Source organism: Leiobunum rupestre, chromosome 2 (genome assembly GCF_980474605.1).
Source record: "Leiobunum rupestre chromosome 2, qqLeiRupe1.1.hap1, whole genome shotgun sequence".
NCBI lineage: Eukaryota > Metazoa > Arthropoda > Arachnida > Opiliones > Sclerosomatidae > Leiobunum > Leiobunum rupestre.
The window spans coordinates 7426801-7441726 of NC_143385.1; the positions used below are offsets into that span (position 1 = coordinate 7426801).

The 14926-nt window shown below is 45.0% G+C and overlaps 1 long non-coding RNA gene and 27 other non-coding genes across 31 annotated transcripts; 27 read left to right on the plus strand and 1 right to left on the minus strand.

The window, feature by feature from the left end:
* The first annotated feature begins 275 nt into the window (after positions 1–275).
* TRNAM-CAU (transfer RNA methionine (anticodon CAU)) lies at positions 276–348 on the plus strand. Its single transcript has one exon. It is a non-coding gene; the product is annotated as a tRNA-Met (tRNA).
* Positions 349–828: 480 nt separating this feature from the next.
* Positions 829–901, plus strand: TRNAM-CAU (transfer RNA methionine (anticodon CAU)). Its single transcript has one exon. It is a non-coding gene; the product is annotated as a tRNA-Met (tRNA).
* Positions 902–1243: 342 nt separating this feature from the next.
* TRNAM-CAU (transfer RNA methionine (anticodon CAU)) lies at positions 1244–1316 on the plus strand. The gene has a single exon. It is a non-coding gene; the product is annotated as a tRNA-Met (tRNA).
* A 341-nt stretch (positions 1317–1657) lies between these two features.
* On the plus strand, positions 1658–1730 carry TRNAM-CAU (transfer RNA methionine (anticodon CAU)). Its single transcript has one exon. It is a non-coding gene; the product is annotated as a tRNA-Met (tRNA).
* A 66-nt stretch (positions 1731–1796) lies between these two features.
* TRNAL-CAA (transfer RNA leucine (anticodon CAA)) lies at positions 1797–1869 on the plus strand. The gene has a single exon. It is a non-coding gene; the product is annotated as a tRNA-Leu (tRNA).
* Positions 1870–1932: 63 nt separating this feature from the next.
* On the plus strand, positions 1933–2005 carry TRNAM-CAU (transfer RNA methionine (anticodon CAU)). Its single transcript has one exon. It is a non-coding gene; the product is annotated as a tRNA-Met (tRNA).
* A 205-nt stretch (positions 2006–2210) lies between these two features.
* Positions 2211–2283, plus strand: TRNAM-CAU (transfer RNA methionine (anticodon CAU)). The gene has a single exon. It is a non-coding gene; the product is annotated as a tRNA-Met (tRNA).
* Positions 2284–2625: 342 nt separating this feature from the next.
* On the plus strand, positions 2626–2698 carry TRNAM-CAU (transfer RNA methionine (anticodon CAU)). Its single transcript has one exon. It is a non-coding gene; the product is annotated as a tRNA-Met (tRNA).
* Positions 2699–2764: 66 nt separating this feature from the next.
* On the plus strand, positions 2765–2837 carry TRNAL-CAA (transfer RNA leucine (anticodon CAA)). Its single transcript has one exon. It is a non-coding gene; the product is annotated as a tRNA-Leu (tRNA).
* A 63-nt stretch (positions 2838–2900) lies between these two features.
* Positions 2901–2973, plus strand: TRNAM-CAU (transfer RNA methionine (anticodon CAU)). The gene has a single exon. It is a non-coding gene; the product is annotated as a tRNA-Met (tRNA).
* Positions 2974–3737: 764 nt separating this feature from the next.
* Positions 3738–3810, plus strand: TRNAM-CAU (transfer RNA methionine (anticodon CAU)). Its single transcript has one exon. It is a non-coding gene; the product is annotated as a tRNA-Met (tRNA).
* Positions 3811–3876: 66 nt separating this feature from the next.
* Positions 3877–3949, plus strand: TRNAL-CAA (transfer RNA leucine (anticodon CAA)). Its single transcript has one exon. It is a non-coding gene; the product is annotated as a tRNA-Leu (tRNA).
* A 1076-nt stretch (positions 3950–5025) lies between these two features.
* Positions 5026–5098, plus strand: TRNAM-CAU (transfer RNA methionine (anticodon CAU)). The gene has a single exon. It is a non-coding gene; the product is annotated as a tRNA-Met (tRNA).
* Positions 5099–5638: 540 nt separating this feature from the next.
* Positions 5639–7412, minus strand: LOC149955962 (uncharacterized). 4 transcript variants are annotated; one of them, XR_016478139.1, is made up of 4 exons: positions 6988–7412; positions 6852–6930; positions 6701–6782; positions 5639–5967 (listed from the first exon to the last, which is right to left on the minus strand). It is a non-coding gene; the product is annotated as an uncharacterized LOC149955962 (long non-coding RNA). The 4 variants fall into 4 exon arrangements; XR_016478138.1 differs by lacking the exon at positions 6701–6782 and having other exon boundaries at positions 5639–5964; XR_016478140.1 differs by lacking the exon at positions 6701–6782.
* A 276-nt stretch (positions 7413–7688) lies between these two features.
* Positions 7689–7761, plus strand: TRNAM-CAU (transfer RNA methionine (anticodon CAU)). Its single transcript has one exon. It is a non-coding gene; the product is annotated as a tRNA-Met (tRNA).
* A 482-nt stretch (positions 7762–8243) lies between these two features.
* On the plus strand, positions 8244–8316 carry TRNAL-CAA (transfer RNA leucine (anticodon CAA)). The gene has a single exon. It is a non-coding gene; the product is annotated as a tRNA-Leu (tRNA).
* A 345-nt stretch (positions 8317–8661) lies between these two features.
* On the plus strand, positions 8662–8734 carry TRNAM-CAU (transfer RNA methionine (anticodon CAU)). Its single transcript has one exon. It is a non-coding gene; the product is annotated as a tRNA-Met (tRNA).
* A 66-nt stretch (positions 8735–8800) lies between these two features.
* Positions 8801–8873, plus strand: TRNAM-CAU (transfer RNA methionine (anticodon CAU)). The gene has a single exon. It is a non-coding gene; the product is annotated as a tRNA-Met (tRNA).
* Positions 8874–9078: 205 nt separating this feature from the next.
* Positions 9079–9151, plus strand: TRNAL-CAA (transfer RNA leucine (anticodon CAA)). Its single transcript has one exon. It is a non-coding gene; the product is annotated as a tRNA-Leu (tRNA).
* A 66-nt stretch (positions 9152–9217) lies between these two features.
* TRNAL-CAA (transfer RNA leucine (anticodon CAA)) lies at positions 9218–9290 on the plus strand. The gene has a single exon. It is a non-coding gene; the product is annotated as a tRNA-Leu (tRNA).
* Positions 9291–9496: 206 nt separating this feature from the next.
* TRNAL-CAA (transfer RNA leucine (anticodon CAA)) lies at positions 9497–9569 on the plus strand. Its single transcript has one exon. It is a non-coding gene; the product is annotated as a tRNA-Leu (tRNA).
* Positions 9570–9772: 203 nt separating this feature from the next.
* On the plus strand, positions 9773–9845 carry TRNAM-CAU (transfer RNA methionine (anticodon CAU)). Its single transcript has one exon. It is a non-coding gene; the product is annotated as a tRNA-Met (tRNA).
* A 342-nt stretch (positions 9846–10187) lies between these two features.
* Positions 10188–10260, plus strand: TRNAL-CAA (transfer RNA leucine (anticodon CAA)). The gene has a single exon. It is a non-coding gene; the product is annotated as a tRNA-Leu (tRNA).
* A 64-nt stretch (positions 10261–10324) lies between these two features.
* Positions 10325–10397, plus strand: TRNAM-CAU (transfer RNA methionine (anticodon CAU)). Its single transcript has one exon. It is a non-coding gene; the product is annotated as a tRNA-Met (tRNA).
* Positions 10398–10461: 64 nt separating this feature from the next.
* TRNAM-CAU (transfer RNA methionine (anticodon CAU)) lies at positions 10462–10534 on the plus strand. The gene has a single exon. It is a non-coding gene; the product is annotated as a tRNA-Met (tRNA).
* Positions 10535–10598: 64 nt separating this feature from the next.
* TRNAM-CAU (transfer RNA methionine (anticodon CAU)) lies at positions 10599–10671 on the plus strand. The gene has a single exon. It is a non-coding gene; the product is annotated as a tRNA-Met (tRNA).
* Positions 10672–10735: 64 nt separating this feature from the next.
* TRNAM-CAU (transfer RNA methionine (anticodon CAU)) lies at positions 10736–10808 on the plus strand. The gene has a single exon. It is a non-coding gene; the product is annotated as a tRNA-Met (tRNA).
* Positions 10809–10872: 64 nt separating this feature from the next.
* Positions 10873–10945, plus strand: TRNAM-CAU (transfer RNA methionine (anticodon CAU)). Its single transcript has one exon. It is a non-coding gene; the product is annotated as a tRNA-Met (tRNA).
* Positions 10946–14926: the final 3981 nt, after the last annotated feature.

A 14926-nucleotide genomic window follows, 5' to 3' on the forward strand; every position in this document is an offset into this window, starting at 1 on the left:
TCGATAGCGCAGACGGCAGCGTGTCAGTCTCATAATCTGAAGGTCGTGAGTTCGATCCTCAGTCGGGGCACGAGCTTTTACCTCCACATTTGGAAACGATTAAAAAGAAAGTTTTCGGTTCAATTAACTCTCAACCGCCTCGATAGCGCAGACGGCAGCGCGTCAGTCTCATAATCTGAAGGTCGTGAGTTAGATCCTCCCTCGGGGCACGAGCTTTTACCTCCACATTTGGAAACGATTAAAAAGAAAAATTTCGGTTCAATTAACTCTCAACCGCCTCGATAGCGCAGACGGCAGCGCGTCAGTCTCATAATCTGAAGGTCGTGAGTTCGATCTTCACTCGGGGCACGATCTTTTTCCTCCACATTTGGAAACGATTAAAAAAAAATTTCCGTTCAACTCACTCTCAACCGCCTCGATAGCGCAGACGGCAGCGTGTCAGTCTCATAATCTGAAGGTCGTGAGTTCGATCCTCAGTCGGGGCACGAGCTTTTACCTCCACATTTGGAAACGATTAAAAAAAAATTTCCGTTCAACTCGCTCTCAACCGCCTCGATAGCGCAGACGGCAGCACGTCAGTCTCAAAATCTGGAGGTCGTGACTTCGATCTTCACTCGGGGAACGATCTTTTGCCTCCACATTTGGAAACGATTAAAAAGAAAATTTTCCGTTCAAATAACTTTCAACCGCCTCGATAGCGCAGACGGCAGCGCGTCAGTCTCATCATCTAAAGGTCGTGAGTTCGATCCTCACTCGGGTCACGATGTTTTTCCTAAACATTTGGAAACGATTAAAAAAAATTTTTCCCGTTCAATTTTCTGTTCAACCGCCTCGATAGCGCAGACGGCAGCGCGTCAGTCTCATAATCTGAAGGTCGTGAGTTCGATCCTCACTCGGGGCACGAGCTTTTACCTCCACATTTGGAAACGATTAAAAAAAAATTTCCGTTCAACTCGCTCTCAACCGCCTCGATAGCGCAGACGGCAGCGTGTCAGTCTCATAATCTGAAGGTCGTGAGTTCGATCCTCAGTCGGGGCACGAGCTTTTACCTCCACATTTGGAAACGATTAAAAAGAAAATTTTCGGTTCAATTAACTCTCAACCGCCTCGATAGCGCAGACGGCAGCGCGTCAGTCTCATAATCTGAAGGTCGTGAGTTAGATCCTCCCTCGGGGCACGAGCTTTTACCTCCACATTTGGAAACGATTAAAAAGAAAAATTTCGGTTCAATTAACTCTCAACCGCCTCGATAGCGCAGACGGCAGCGCGTCAGTCTCATAATCTGAAGGTCGTGAGTTCGATCTTCACTCGGGGCACGATCTTTTTCCTCCACATTTGGAAACGATTAAAAAAAAATTCCGTTCAACTCACTCTCAACCGCCTCGATAGCGCAGACGGCAGCGTGTCAGTCTCATAATCTGAAGGTCGTGAGTTCGATCCTCAGTCGGGGCACGAGCTTTTACCTCCAAATTTGGAAACGATTAAAAAGAAAAATTTCGGTTCAATTAACTCTCAACCGCCTCGATAGCGCAGACAGCAGCGCGTCAGTCTCATAATCTGAAGGTCGTGAGTTAGATCCTCCCCCGGGGCACGAGCTTTTACCTCCACATTTGGAAACGATTAAAAAGAAAAATTTCCGTTTAATTAACTCTCAACCACCTCGATAGCGCAGACGGCAGCGCGTCAGTCTCATAATCTGAAGGTCGTGAGTTCGATCCTCACTCGGGGCACGAGCTTTTACCTCCACATTTGGAAACGATTAAAAAGAAAAATTTCCGTTCAATTAACTCTCAACCGCCTCGATAGCGCAGACGGCAGCACGTCAGTCTCAAAATCTGGAGGTCGTGAGTTCGATCTTCACTCGGGGCACGATCGTTTTCCTCCACATTTGGAAACGATTAAAAAAAAATTCCGTTCAACTCGCTCTCAACCACCTCGATAGCGCAGACGGCAGCGCGTCAGTCTCATAATCTGAAGGTCGTGAGTTCGATCCTCACTCGGGGCACGAGCTTTTACCTCCACATTTGGAAACGATTAAAAAAAAAATTTTCCGTTCAACTCACTCTCAACCGCCTCGATAGCGCAGACGGCAGCGTGTCAGTCTCATAATCTGAAGGTCGTGAGTTCGATCCTCAGTCGGGGCACGAGCTTTTACCTCCAAATTTGGAAACGATTAAAAAGAAAAATTTCGGTTCAATTAACTCTCAACCGCCTCGATAGCGCAGACGGCAGCGCGTCAGTCTCATAATCTGAAGGTCGTGAGTTCGATCTTCACTCGGGGCACGATCTTTTTCCTCCACATTTGGAAACGATTAAAAAAAAATTTCCGTTCAACTCACTCTCAACCGCCTCGATAGCGCAGACGGCAGCGTGTCAGTCTCATAATCTGAAGGTCGTGAGTTCGATCCTCAGTCGGGGCACGAGCTTTTACCTCCAAATTTGGAAACGATTAAAAAGAAAAATTTCGGTTCAATTAACTCTCAACCGCCTCGATAGCGCAGACAGCAGCGCGTCAGTCTCATAATCTGAAGGTCGTGAGTTAGATCCTCCCCCGGGGCACGAGCTTTTACCTCCACATTTGGAAACGATTAAAAAGAAAAATTTCCGTTTAATTAACTCTCAACCACCTCGATAGCGCAGACGGCAGCGCGTCAGTCTCATAATCTGAAGGTCGTGAGTTCGATCCTCACTCGGGGCACGAGCTTTTACCTCCACATTTGGAAACGATTAAAAAGAAAAATTTCCGTTCAATTAACTCTCAACCGCCTCGATAGCGCAGACGGCAGCACGTCAGTCTCAAAATCTGGAGGTCGTGAGTTCGATCTTCACTCGGGGCACGATCGTTTTCCTCCACATTTGGAAACGATTAAAAAAAAATTCCGTTCAACTCGCTCTCAACCGCCTCGATAGCGCAGACGGCAGCGCGTCAGTCTCATAATCTGAAGGTCGTGAGTTCGATCCTCACTCGGGGCACGAGCTTTTACCTCCACATTTGGAAACGATTAAAAAAAAAATTTTCCGTTCAATTTTCTTTTAAAACCGCCTCGATAGCGCAGACGGCAGTGCGTCCGTCTCATAATCTGAAGGTCGTGAGTTCGATCCTCACTCGGGGCACTATATTTTTTCTCCACATTTGGAAACGATTAAAAAGAAAATTTTCCGTTCAATTAACTTTTAACCGCCTCGATAGCGCAGACGGCAGCGCGTCAGTCTCAAAATCTGGAGGTCGTGACTTCGATCTTCACTCGGGGAACGATCTTTTGCCTCCACATTTGGAAACGATTAAAAAGAAAATTTTCCGTTCAAATAACTTTCAACCGCCTCGATAGCGCAGACGGCAGCGCGTCAGTCTCATCATCTAAAGGTCGTGAGTTCGATCCTCACTCGGGTCACGATGTTTTTCCTAAACATTTGGAAACGATTAAAAAAAATTTTTCCCGTTCAATTTTCTGTTCAACCGCCTCGATAGCGCAGACGGCAGTGCGTCCGTCTCATAATCTGAAGGTCGTGAGTTCGATCCTCACTCGGGGCACGATATTTTTCCTCCACATTTGGAAACGATTAAAAAGAAAATTTTCCGTTCAATTAACTTTTAACTGCCTCGATAGCGCAGACGGCAGCGTGTCATTCTCATAATCTGAAGGTCGTGAGTTCGATCCTCACTCGGGGCACGAGCTTTTGCCTCCACATTTGGAAACGATTAAAAAGAAGAATTTCCGTTTAATTAATTCTCAACCGCCTCGATAGCGCAGACGGCAGCGCGTCAGTCTCATAATCTGAAGGTCGTGAGTTCGATCCTCACTCGGGGCACGAGCTTTTACCTCCACATTTGGAAACGATTAAAAAGAAAAATTTCCGTTCAATTAACTCTCAACCGCCTCGATAGCGCAGACGGCAGCACGTCAGTCTCAAAATCTGGAGGTCGTGAGTTCGATCCTCACTCGGGGCACGATATTTTTCTTCCACATTTGGAAACGATTAAAAAGAAAATTTTCCGTTCAATTAACTTTCAACTGCCTCGATAGCGCAGACGGCAGCGTGTCATTCTCATAATCTGAAGGTCGTGAGTTCGATCCTCACTCGGGGCATTGTGTCAGAATTTATAGCCCGGTGTACCTAGTAACAAAGACCATACCACCGGAGGCCTATCATCATAGTGCCCTACGCCAGCGTCCCCAAGCCCGGACAGGTGACAAATCCAGCATGGGTAGCAGAACCCCACTACTGATGGTCTCACCTTAGACGCAAGCCACTCAACCCAGTAGAAGGTGCAGCAATGGGTGGACCAATCCCCACTTCGCACACAGCAGTGGGATTTAGAATGGATGCTATAGCAACTCCAGCCGACACCCTATCTATGAAGGTAAGGAGCCAAACCCTTTGGAAAGAGCTCCTAAAGGGGAACGACGAGCACACAGCAGCCCAAGTAACCCGGCACAGCTGGCACCGGAGATCCCGGTGGGCCCCAAAAGGCCGGGAAACAGGACCGACGTGCCCGCATATGGAGGCTCGCCGCCCCACAGCAGGCTACCCAATCCGCCGAGGCGGCCAGTTTGCCTGGACCCTCTCCGTTAGCCTGAACCGAAGTTCAGTATCCAGCCCAAACCTGACCGAAGTCGGAGGGGGAGATAGGACCATTTGATCAGAGCTAACATCTCCCAGTGCGCCACCGCCCGGGGCACGAGCTTTGGCCTCCACATTTGGAAACGATTAAAAAAAAAAATTTCCGTTCAATTAACTCTCAACCGCCTCGATAGCGCAGACGGCCGCGCGTCAGTCTCATAATCTGAAGGTTGTGAGTTAGATCCTCACTCGGGGCACGTTCTTTTTCCTCCACATTTGGAAAGATTAAAAACATTTTTTTCCAGTTCAATCTTCTCTCAACCGCCTCGAAAGCGCAGACGGCAGTGCGTCCGTCTTATAATCTGAAGGTCGTGAGTTCGATCGTCACTCGGGGCACGAGGTTTTGCCTCCACATTTGGAAACGATTAAAAAGAAAAATTTCCGTTCAACTCGCTCTCAACCGCCTCGATAGCGCAGACGGCAGCGCGTCAGTCTCATAATCTGAAGGTCGTGAGTTCGATCGTCACTCGGGGCACGAGAGACGATTTTTTTACTATCCTGGAAAAAGCAATCCTTAAAATGGGCACCCGACAGAGTAAAAAAATTCTAGTTGGCGACTTCAACATAAATCTGTTAGAAAGCTCACATAATAGTAAACGTTTGCTTGATCTCACGTTAAGTTATGGTTTACGACAATTAGTAACCCAGGCAACGAGACAAACCACCCTCATAGACCACTGTTTTTCCAACTGCGCTACGACCGCTACAATATTGCAAGACATAAAACCAGCTGATCATAGCGCGATCCATGTTAAATATAAGAATGAAGTCAACCTTAAACCCAAGATCCGTATAAGGAATTTTTCTAATTATAATATAAATCAATTTATAGGGGCTTTAAACAATGAAAAATGGTCCAATATGTTTAATAAGACAGATATAAATATGGCCTTTCTCGAGTTTCACAGTATCTTTGCTAATCTATATGAAAAACACTTCCCTTATTATGAGGTATTAAAAAGTAAATCGCATAACTGGATAACTCCAGATATTAAGCATATGATAAAACAGCGAAATAAACTTAGAGGTATCTCACGCAGGAACCCCACAGAGACTAATGTAAAGAATTATAAACTGACCCGTAATCGGTGCAACAATCTTATTCGAAACGCCAGGGTGAATTATTACAAATTACTTTTAGCCAACAGTAAACTCAACCCAAAAAAATCCTGGAAAATAATAAATGATCTACTAAACAGGAAAACAAACAAAAATAACCCCCCAACTACCTTAAGTGCGGAGACGTTCAACGATTTTTTCAACCTGACCTTGGATAACCCTTTGAATATCGCCGCCACAGAGAATTTGAACACCGTGGATCAGTCGCTTAATTCAATGGTCCTACTTGAAATAGACAACATTGAACTCTTACAAATAATACTTAGTCTAGACAATGACTCCGCTCCGGGCTGGGATGGCATCGCGGCGAAGATAGTAAAGTCTACCGCCCCACAATTACTAAAACCTCTACTTTTTTTGATTAATTTATCGTTCAACACAGGCACCTACCCAGATCTTCTAAAACAGGGTATTATTATTCCTATTTACAAAGCCTCTGATAAGAATGACCCGAGCAATTACAGACCAATAACTCTTCTCAGTATCTTTGCGAAAATATTCGACAAATGTTTTTACTCGCGCCTTTTAAACTTCTCAAACAAATTCAAATTAATTTCTAAGCACCAGTTTGGCTTTACTGAAAACTCGAATGTCGAATTAGCACAAATAAAAGTATATAAAGAAATAATCGACCACCTGGAAAATAGTAATTACGTCATCGGAGTGTTTCTGGACCTAAGAAAGGCCTTCGACACCGTTAATCACGAGAGACTTTTGGCTAAGTTGTATATTAAGGGAGTGAGGGGGCCTACCTATGAGTGGGTAAAATCATACATTTCAAATCGTGTCAGCCAAACCAAAGTTAATAATGACCTATCTACCAGGAGAATTATTACCCAAGGCGTTCCCCAGGGCTCTATCCTGTCCCCGCTGCTTTTTAATATCTTCATAAACGATATAACAGCCCTGAATATTTCAAACGCCCTCACGTTATACGCGGACGACACCCTTAACTTACTCGGAGGCCCGGACTTAGAAGAGTTAATTGACGAAACCAATGATAACCTCGACAAAATTGACCGCTGGCTACGAGACAATTTCTTAAAAATCAACAACAACAAAACAGTGTATATGATATTCTCGAATGTAAATAAAAATCGTAAACATACCAAAAAAATCACAATATCCAATACGCCATTAGAAGAGGTTACATCTTATAAGTATCTTGGACTTTGGTACGACCCTCATCTTAAATGGAGTGCACATATAAACATTATTTCGAAAAAAATTGCTTTTGCAATCTACCTTATAGGCCGTTGTCGCCATATCTTCGGGGTCAAAACTTCTAAACAACTTTATCATGCCTTCGTACATTCCCACCTTACCTTTTGTATTACTATTTGGGGTAATACATCGCTCCAAAACCTAAACCGCTTAGTGGTACTCCAGAAAAGAATTATTCGACTCATCGAAAATAAACCTCCACTATCCCACACCGCCCCGCTTTTCCGACAAAACAATATTTTAACTGTTTCAAAAAATTTTTCTTTTCAATGTTTAATCACTGTATATAAATGTATAAATAATTACATCTATAACCCATTCAACTATAGCCGGCTTTCCGTATATTTTACTAGAAAACTGTACATATTAGAAGTCCCTTTCGCACGCACTGAATTAAAATTAAAATCTATATTTTGTATCGGCCCAAAGTTAATGAATTTACTAAAGCTCCCTTCTACAATTAACCTATTTACTTTTAAAAAACTAGCAAAAGAACTTGTATTGGAGAACTAAGTCTATCTTTGTTCACCTTTTTTTTTTTATCTCTCTTTGTTTGTGTGTATTTCCGCCAAGCTGGCTAAAAGTCGTCTTCCGACTTGGCCTAACCAGTTAAGAATTTACTGTATCCAAAGGGTCTATAAATAAACAAATTATTATTATTATTATTATTATTATTTGGAAACGATTAAAAAGAAAATTTTCCGTTCAATTAACTCTCAACCGCCTCGATAGCGCAGACGGCAGCGCGTCAGTCTCATAATCTGAAGGTCGTGAGTTCGATCCTCACTCGGGGCACGAGCTTTTGCCTCCACATTTGGAAACGATTAAAAAGAAACATTTCCGTTCAATTAACTATCAACCGCGTCGATAGCGCAGACGGCAGCGCGTCAGTCTCATAATCTGAAGGTCGTGAGTTCGGTCCTCACTTGGGTCACGATCTTTTGCCTAAACATTTGGAAACGACTAAAAACATATTTTTCCCGTTCAATTAATTTTCAACCGCCTCGATAGCGCAGACGGCAGCGCGTCAGTCTCATAATCTGAAGGTCGTGCGTTCGATCCTCAGTCGGGGCACGAGCTTTTGCCTCCACATTTGGAAACGATTAAAAATAAACATTTCCGTTCAATTAACTATCAACCGCCTCGATAGCGCGTAAGGGAGCGTCAGTCTCATAATCTGAAGGTCGTGAGTTCGATCCTCACTCGGGGCACGAGCTTTTGCCTCCACATTTGGAAACGATTAAAAAGAAAAATTTCCGTTCAATTAACTCTCAACCGCCTCGATAGCGCAGACGGCAGCGCGTCAGTCTCAAAATCTGGAGGTTGTGAGTTAGATCCTCACTCGGGGCACGTTCTTTTTCCTCCACATTTGGAAAGATTAAAAACATTTTTTTCCAGTTCAATCTTCTCTCAACCGCCTCGAAAGCGCAGACGGCAGTGCGTCCGTCTTATAATCTGAAGGTCGTGAGTTCGATCCTCAGTCGGGGCACGAGCTTTTGCCTCCACATTTGGAAACGATTAAAAAGAAAAATTTCCGTTCAACTCGCTCTCAACCGCCTCGATAGCGCAGACGGCAGCGCGTCAGTCTCATAATCTGAAGGTCATGAGTTCGGTCTTCACTTGGGGCACGATCTTTTTCCTCCACATTTGGAAACGATTAAAAACTTTTTTTTCCCGTTCAATCTTCTCTCAACCGCCTCGATAGCGCAGACGGCAGCGCGTCAGTCTCATAATCTGAAGGTCGTGAGTTCGATCCTCAGTCGGGGCACGAGCTTTTACCTCCACATTTGGAAACGATTAAAAAGAAAAATTTCCGTTCAATTAACTCTCAACCGCCTCGATAGCGCAGACGGCAGCGCGTCAGTCTCATAATCTGAAGGTCGTGAGTTCGATCCTCAGTCGGGGCACGAGCTTTTGCCTCCACATTTGGAAACGATTAAAAAGAAAAATTTCCGTTCAACTCGCTCTCAACCGCCTCGATAGCGCAGACGGCAGCCCGTCAGTCTCATAATCTGAAGGTCGTGAGTTCGATCCTCACTCGGGTCACGGTCTTTATCCGTAACATTTGGAAACGATTAAAATCATTTTTTCCCGTTCAATCTTCTCTCAACCGCCTCGATAGCGCAGACGGCAGCGCGTCAGTCTCAAAATCTGAAGGTCGAGAGTTCGATCTTCACTTGGGGCACGATCTTTTTCCTCCACATTTGGAAACGATTAAAAAGAAAATTTTCCGTTCAATTAACTCTCAACCGCCTCGATAGCGCAGACGGCAGCACGTCAGTCTCAAAATCTGGAGGTCGTGAGTTCGATCTTCACTCGGGGCACGATCTTTTTCCTCCACATTTGGAAACGATTAAAAAGAAAATTTTCCGTTCAATTAACTCTCAACCGCCTCGATAGCGCAGACGGCAGCGCGTCAGTCTCATAATCTGAAGGACATGAGTTCGATCCTCAACGGGTCACGGTCTTTTTCCGTAACATTTGGAAACGATTAAAAACATTTTTTTTTCTGTTCAATCAATTTTCAACCGCCTCGATAGCGCAGACGGCAGCACGTCAGTCTCAAAATCTGGAGGTTGTGAGTTCGATCTTCACTCGGGGCACGATCTTTTTCCTCCACATTTGGAAACGATTAAAAAAAAATTTCCGTTCAACTCGCTCTCAACCGTCTCGATAGCGCAGACGGCAGCGTGTCAGTCTCATAATCTGAAGGTCGTGAGTTCGATCCTCAGTCGGGGCACGAGCTTTTACCTCCACATTTGGAAACGATTAAAAAGAAAAATTTCCGTTCAATTAACTCTCAACCGCCTCGATAGCGCAGACGGCAGCGCGTCAGTCTCATAATCTGAAGGTCGTGAGTTCGATCCTCACTCGGGGCACGAGCTTTTACCTCCACATTTGGAAACGATTAAAAAAAAATTTCCTTTCAACTCGCTTTCAACCGCCTCGATAGCGCAGACGGCAGCGTGTCAGTCTCATAATCTGAAGGTCGTGAGTTCGGTCTTCACTCGGGGCACGAGCTTTTGCCTCCACATTTGGAAACGATTAAAAAGAAAAATTTCCGTTCAATTAACTCTCAACCGCCTCGATAGCGCAGACGGCAGCGCGTCAGCTACATAATCTGAAGGTCGTGAGTTCGATCCTCACTCGGGGCACGAGCTTTTGCCTCCACATTTGGAAACGATTAAAAAGAAAAATTTCCGTTCAATTAACTCTCAACCGCCTCGATAGCGCAGACGGCAGCACGTCAGTCTCAAAATCTGGAGGTCGTGAGTTCGATCTTCACTCGGGGCACGATCTTTTTCCTCCACATTTGGAAACGATTAAAAAAAAATTTCCGTTCAACTCGCTCTCAACCGCCTCGATAGCGCAGACGGCAGCGCGTCAGTCTCATAATCTGAAGGTCGTGAGTTCGATCCTCACTCGGGGCACGATCTTTTTCCTCCACATTTGGAAACGATTAAAAAAAAATTTCCGTTCAACTCGCTCTCAACCGCCTCGATAGCGCAGACGTCAGCGCGTCAGTCTCATAATCTGAAGGTCGTGAGTTAGATCCTCACTCGGGGCACGATCTTTTTCCTCCACATTTGGAAACGATTAAAAAAAAATTTCCGTTCAACTCGCTCTCAACCGCCTCGATAGCGCAGACGTCAGCGCGTCAGTCTCATAATCTGAAGGTCGTGAGTTCAATCCTCACTCGGGGCACGATCTTTTTCCTCCACATTTGGAAACGATTAAAAAAAAATTTCCGTTCAACTCGCTCTCAACCGCCTCGATAGCGCAGACGTCAGCGCGTCAGTCTCATAATCTGAAGGTCGTGAGTTCGATCCTCACTCGGGGCACGATCTTTTTCCTCCACATTTGGAAACGATTAAAAAAAAATTTCCGTTCAACTCGCTCTCAACCGCCTCGATAGCGCAGACGTCAGCGCGTCAGTCTCATAATCTGAAGGTCGTGAGTTCGATCCTCACTCGGGGCACGATCTTTTTCCTCCACATTTGGAAACGATTAAAAAGAAAAATTTCCGTTCAACTCGCTCTCAACCGCCTCGATAGCGCAGACGTCAGCGCGTCAGTCTCATAATCTGAAAGTCGTGAGTTAGATCCTCACTCGGGGCACGATCTTTTTCCTCCACATTTGGAAACGATTAAAAACATTTTTTTCCCGTTCAATCTTCTCTCAACCGCCTCATTGCGCAGACGGCAGCGCGTCAGTCGGGAGTTCGCTGCTAGGTTTGGTAGTGAACGGTTCGTCTTTTTTCGCTCCGTTTTCGCTAAGCCTGTTTGCCGCCTTTAAGTTGTTATTTTAGTTCAAGTTTTTTTTTCTTCTCTGTTAAAACCTTTTTTATCTAGTTTCGGTTTCTTGCGGGTGATTTCCCTCCTGGGTCTTCTGATCCAGGATGGATATTATTAAACGGTCGGTTTTTGTGGATTTTGAAGGAAAATTACCGAAGTTTGACGATGTTGCGGAGGCGGTGAAAATTCAATATGGTTTGGATGCGGTGAAATCTGTTGTTCCGTCCATGGGCGGCTACATTTTGGTATTTTCGTCTGAAACTTTGATTAATGATGCGATTGACACTGGGTTGGAGGTAGACAGCATTACTTATGCCATTTCGAGCGTCACCAAAAAAACTGTTACGGCAAATTTTTTCGGCCTTCCGGATTATGTTACTGATGAGGCGTTGCTGGCGAAGTTGACGATGATGGGCTGCGAAGTCAGAGGTACGATTTCGTGGCGGGAAAAAGCCGGGTTCTATTGTGGTATCCGATCAGTCCGTTTGACGCTCCCGGAAGGTAAATCAGCGTTACCTTACAGTCTTCGAGTTCCGGATGTCTTAAATAGAGAAAATTCTTACCGTGTCACTCATGAATCGCAAGTTAAAGTCTGTAATATGTGTCTGGCATCCGATCATTTATATAAGGATTGCCCTCAATTTATTTGCCGTAAATGTAAAACACAAGGTCATGCTGTGCGTAATTGCCCTACTTGGGAACGCCCTGCAGTGGAGATGAAGGGACAGGAGCGTGGGCAACCCCCTGTCATTGTCGCGGGGGGATCGATTGATCAATTCGCTGAGGGTCGTAAGGATGCCGTCGATGGTCCTGGTTCATTGGGTGCCGGACACGAAGAAGTTCATATTGCCACTCCTAACGCAACGCCGATGTCTCAGGGAATGGGCGCCGACCAAGTGGGCCGCGTCAAACCGACTGGTGAAGCTCAAAGGGGTTCCAAGCACCGGATCTCATCTGGTGACACCGATTCAGCTACTAATCCGTCTACAGGTCCTCCGCACAAGATATTTCAGAAGTTGCCATCGGGTAAATGGACCCAAATTAATTTGAATCCAAATGCCGGTGAAAATTCTGACGATTAATGTAGGCGGTTTGCGCGATGTAGAGAAGATGCGAAAGTTGGTTTTGTGGGCGAAGCATTATGATGTGTTGTTGTTGCAAGAGACTCATTGGGAGGCGTGTCATGTAAGTACTTTTCGGACTTTTTTTTCGGGTGCGGTCTACGTGGACTTGAACTTGGACACCAAGTTTTGCGGTGTGGCAATTTGTATTTCGCGGTTACTTGATTTTAAAGAATGTAATTTGATAAGTTCTAACGAGGGCCGGTATTTTTTTATTTCCGCTGAAATTGAAGGCGAGAAAGTTTATTTAGGTTCTGTTTATGCCCCAACCGATGCGGTCAATAGATCTATTTTTATGCAAAATTTAATTCCCATTGTTCGTGTGTTAAATCGTCCGCTATTGGGCGGTGATTTTAATGATATTGTTTCTCGAGTTTTTGATCGGCGGTCGCCTGCCAAGATTACGGTGAGTGGAATGACGAATCTTCATCGCTGGGTCTCTTATCTCTCGTTGGTAGACATTTGGCGGTTGCAACATAAAAAAACATTCGATTATACGCGATCGGGAGTGGTTTTTGGTAACTTTGTGAGTTCTCGAATTGATTATTTTTTTGCTTTACATTCAGACGTATATAATATTTCAAAGTGTATGCATGTTTTTTGTAGTTTCTCTGACCATAAGGGTGTTTCTCTGATTTTTGAACCTAGTGGTATTCTTAGGGGGCCCGGAACTTGGAGTTTTAATTCTACTTTTTTAGAAGACGCACTTTTTTGCACAGCCATCGAGCGGACAGTTAAAAATAGTTATTCTTGGTCTTGTTATTTAACCGATATCTTTGAGTGGTATGATGCTTTAAAAGTTAAAATACGGGAGTACTGCATTTTTTACGGGCGTCACAAAGCGTTGATGAAGCGGGCTGTATGGGCGGACCTACAAAATAGGCTTCGAGACCTACAAGATTCGCCATTAAAAACAGATACGAATTTAGACGAAATAGCTGCGGTAACGAGTAAATTACGAGATATGGAAGAGAACGATTTGCAGGGTGCATTAGTTCGTTCGAGGTTGGAGTGGAGAGATTTGGGGGAACGCCCCACTCAGTATTTTTTGCGGCTGGAGAAATTTCGTCAGCGTCAACGTCAAATGACTTTTCTGACTCTCCCTTCGGGGGCGATTATTAAAGATCCTGCGTTAATAAGGGAGGAAGTGTTCCGTTTTTATTCGGAGTTGTATACACGAGGCGTTACGTCTCAAGCCGCTACTGACAATTTGAAGAATTTAATCTCAGGGAGGCTTACTGAAGGTGACCGCGATTCCTGCGAAGCCGTCGTGACCTGGAGCGACATTTACACGGAGTTAACTAATTTGGCCGGAGGGAAGGCCCCCGGTAGAGATGGCTTTACCAATGAGTTCCTGCGTTTCTTTATCCCTCTAATTAAAGATGACTTTATGCGCTTGGTTGCCGAATGCGAAGCCCGTGGCCTTTTGCCGAATAGCATGCGAGAAGGGATGGTGGTTTTGTTGCCTAAATCGGGGGATTTGACTCTTCTGAAAAATTGGAGGCCAATTACCCTATTGAATGGCGATAGGAAACTCCTTGCTAAGGTTTTTACTCGCCGTGTTTCGCCGCTTTTACCTTTAATTACGTCAGCGTGTCAAACTGGTGGCATTCGTGGGCGTACCATTTCCGATACTCCCCGTTTTCTGTCTGATGTCATGGAGTTTTTAAAAATGGAAAATAGGCCAGGGATTTTTCTTCAACTCGATTTGTTAAAAGCGTTCGATCGGGTGGAATGGCCGTATCTATTTGCAATCTTAGAAGCCTTTGGTTTCGGCGCACGCTTCCGCGCTTGGATTCAGATGTTTTTAGTTGGCGCCAAGACAGCTATTAAGCTTCATGGATATGTTACCGATTCTTTTGTCATTAGCCGCTCGGTTCGTCAAGGGTGTCCGCTCAGTCCTTTGCTGTACGTTCTATCATCTGAACCTTTTTGCGCCTTACTCGAAACGGACAAACGTATATGTCGGATAATGCTCACGGACTTAACACCGTCCCCTGTGGTGTTTCAACATATTGATGACACTTCCATTCTCGTCACTGGGCCTAGGGATGTTACTTACCTTTTGGAGGATATTGAACTTTATTGCCAGTCTTCGGGAGCTGCCATCAATCTTGCAAAAAGTTCTGGTTGTTGGCTCGGCTCCTTGCGATTTCACGCGGACCAGACTGTGGCTGGGCTTGTTATTAGCGCCCGTTCAATAAAGGTATTGGGCGTGACCTTGGGCTATGACCATGACGTCGTTGCCACGATGAACTGGGAGGGCCGGTATGAAAAATTTAAAAATGTCCTACACGTTTGGAAGGGTCGTAGTCTGACCATTTTTGGGAAAGTCATTATCATTAACGTGTTAGGAGCGTCGATATTGTGGCATATTCTGGAGGGTTTTGATTTACCGGACCGCTGGTTCTCCGATTTTAAGCGGCTCATGTTGGATTTTATTTGGAAGGATCGCCCACATTCTATATCGTACGAAACCTTAACTCGCCATAAGAGTCAAGGCGGGTTTGGATTAGTCAATCTTCGGATCAAACAGAAGGTACT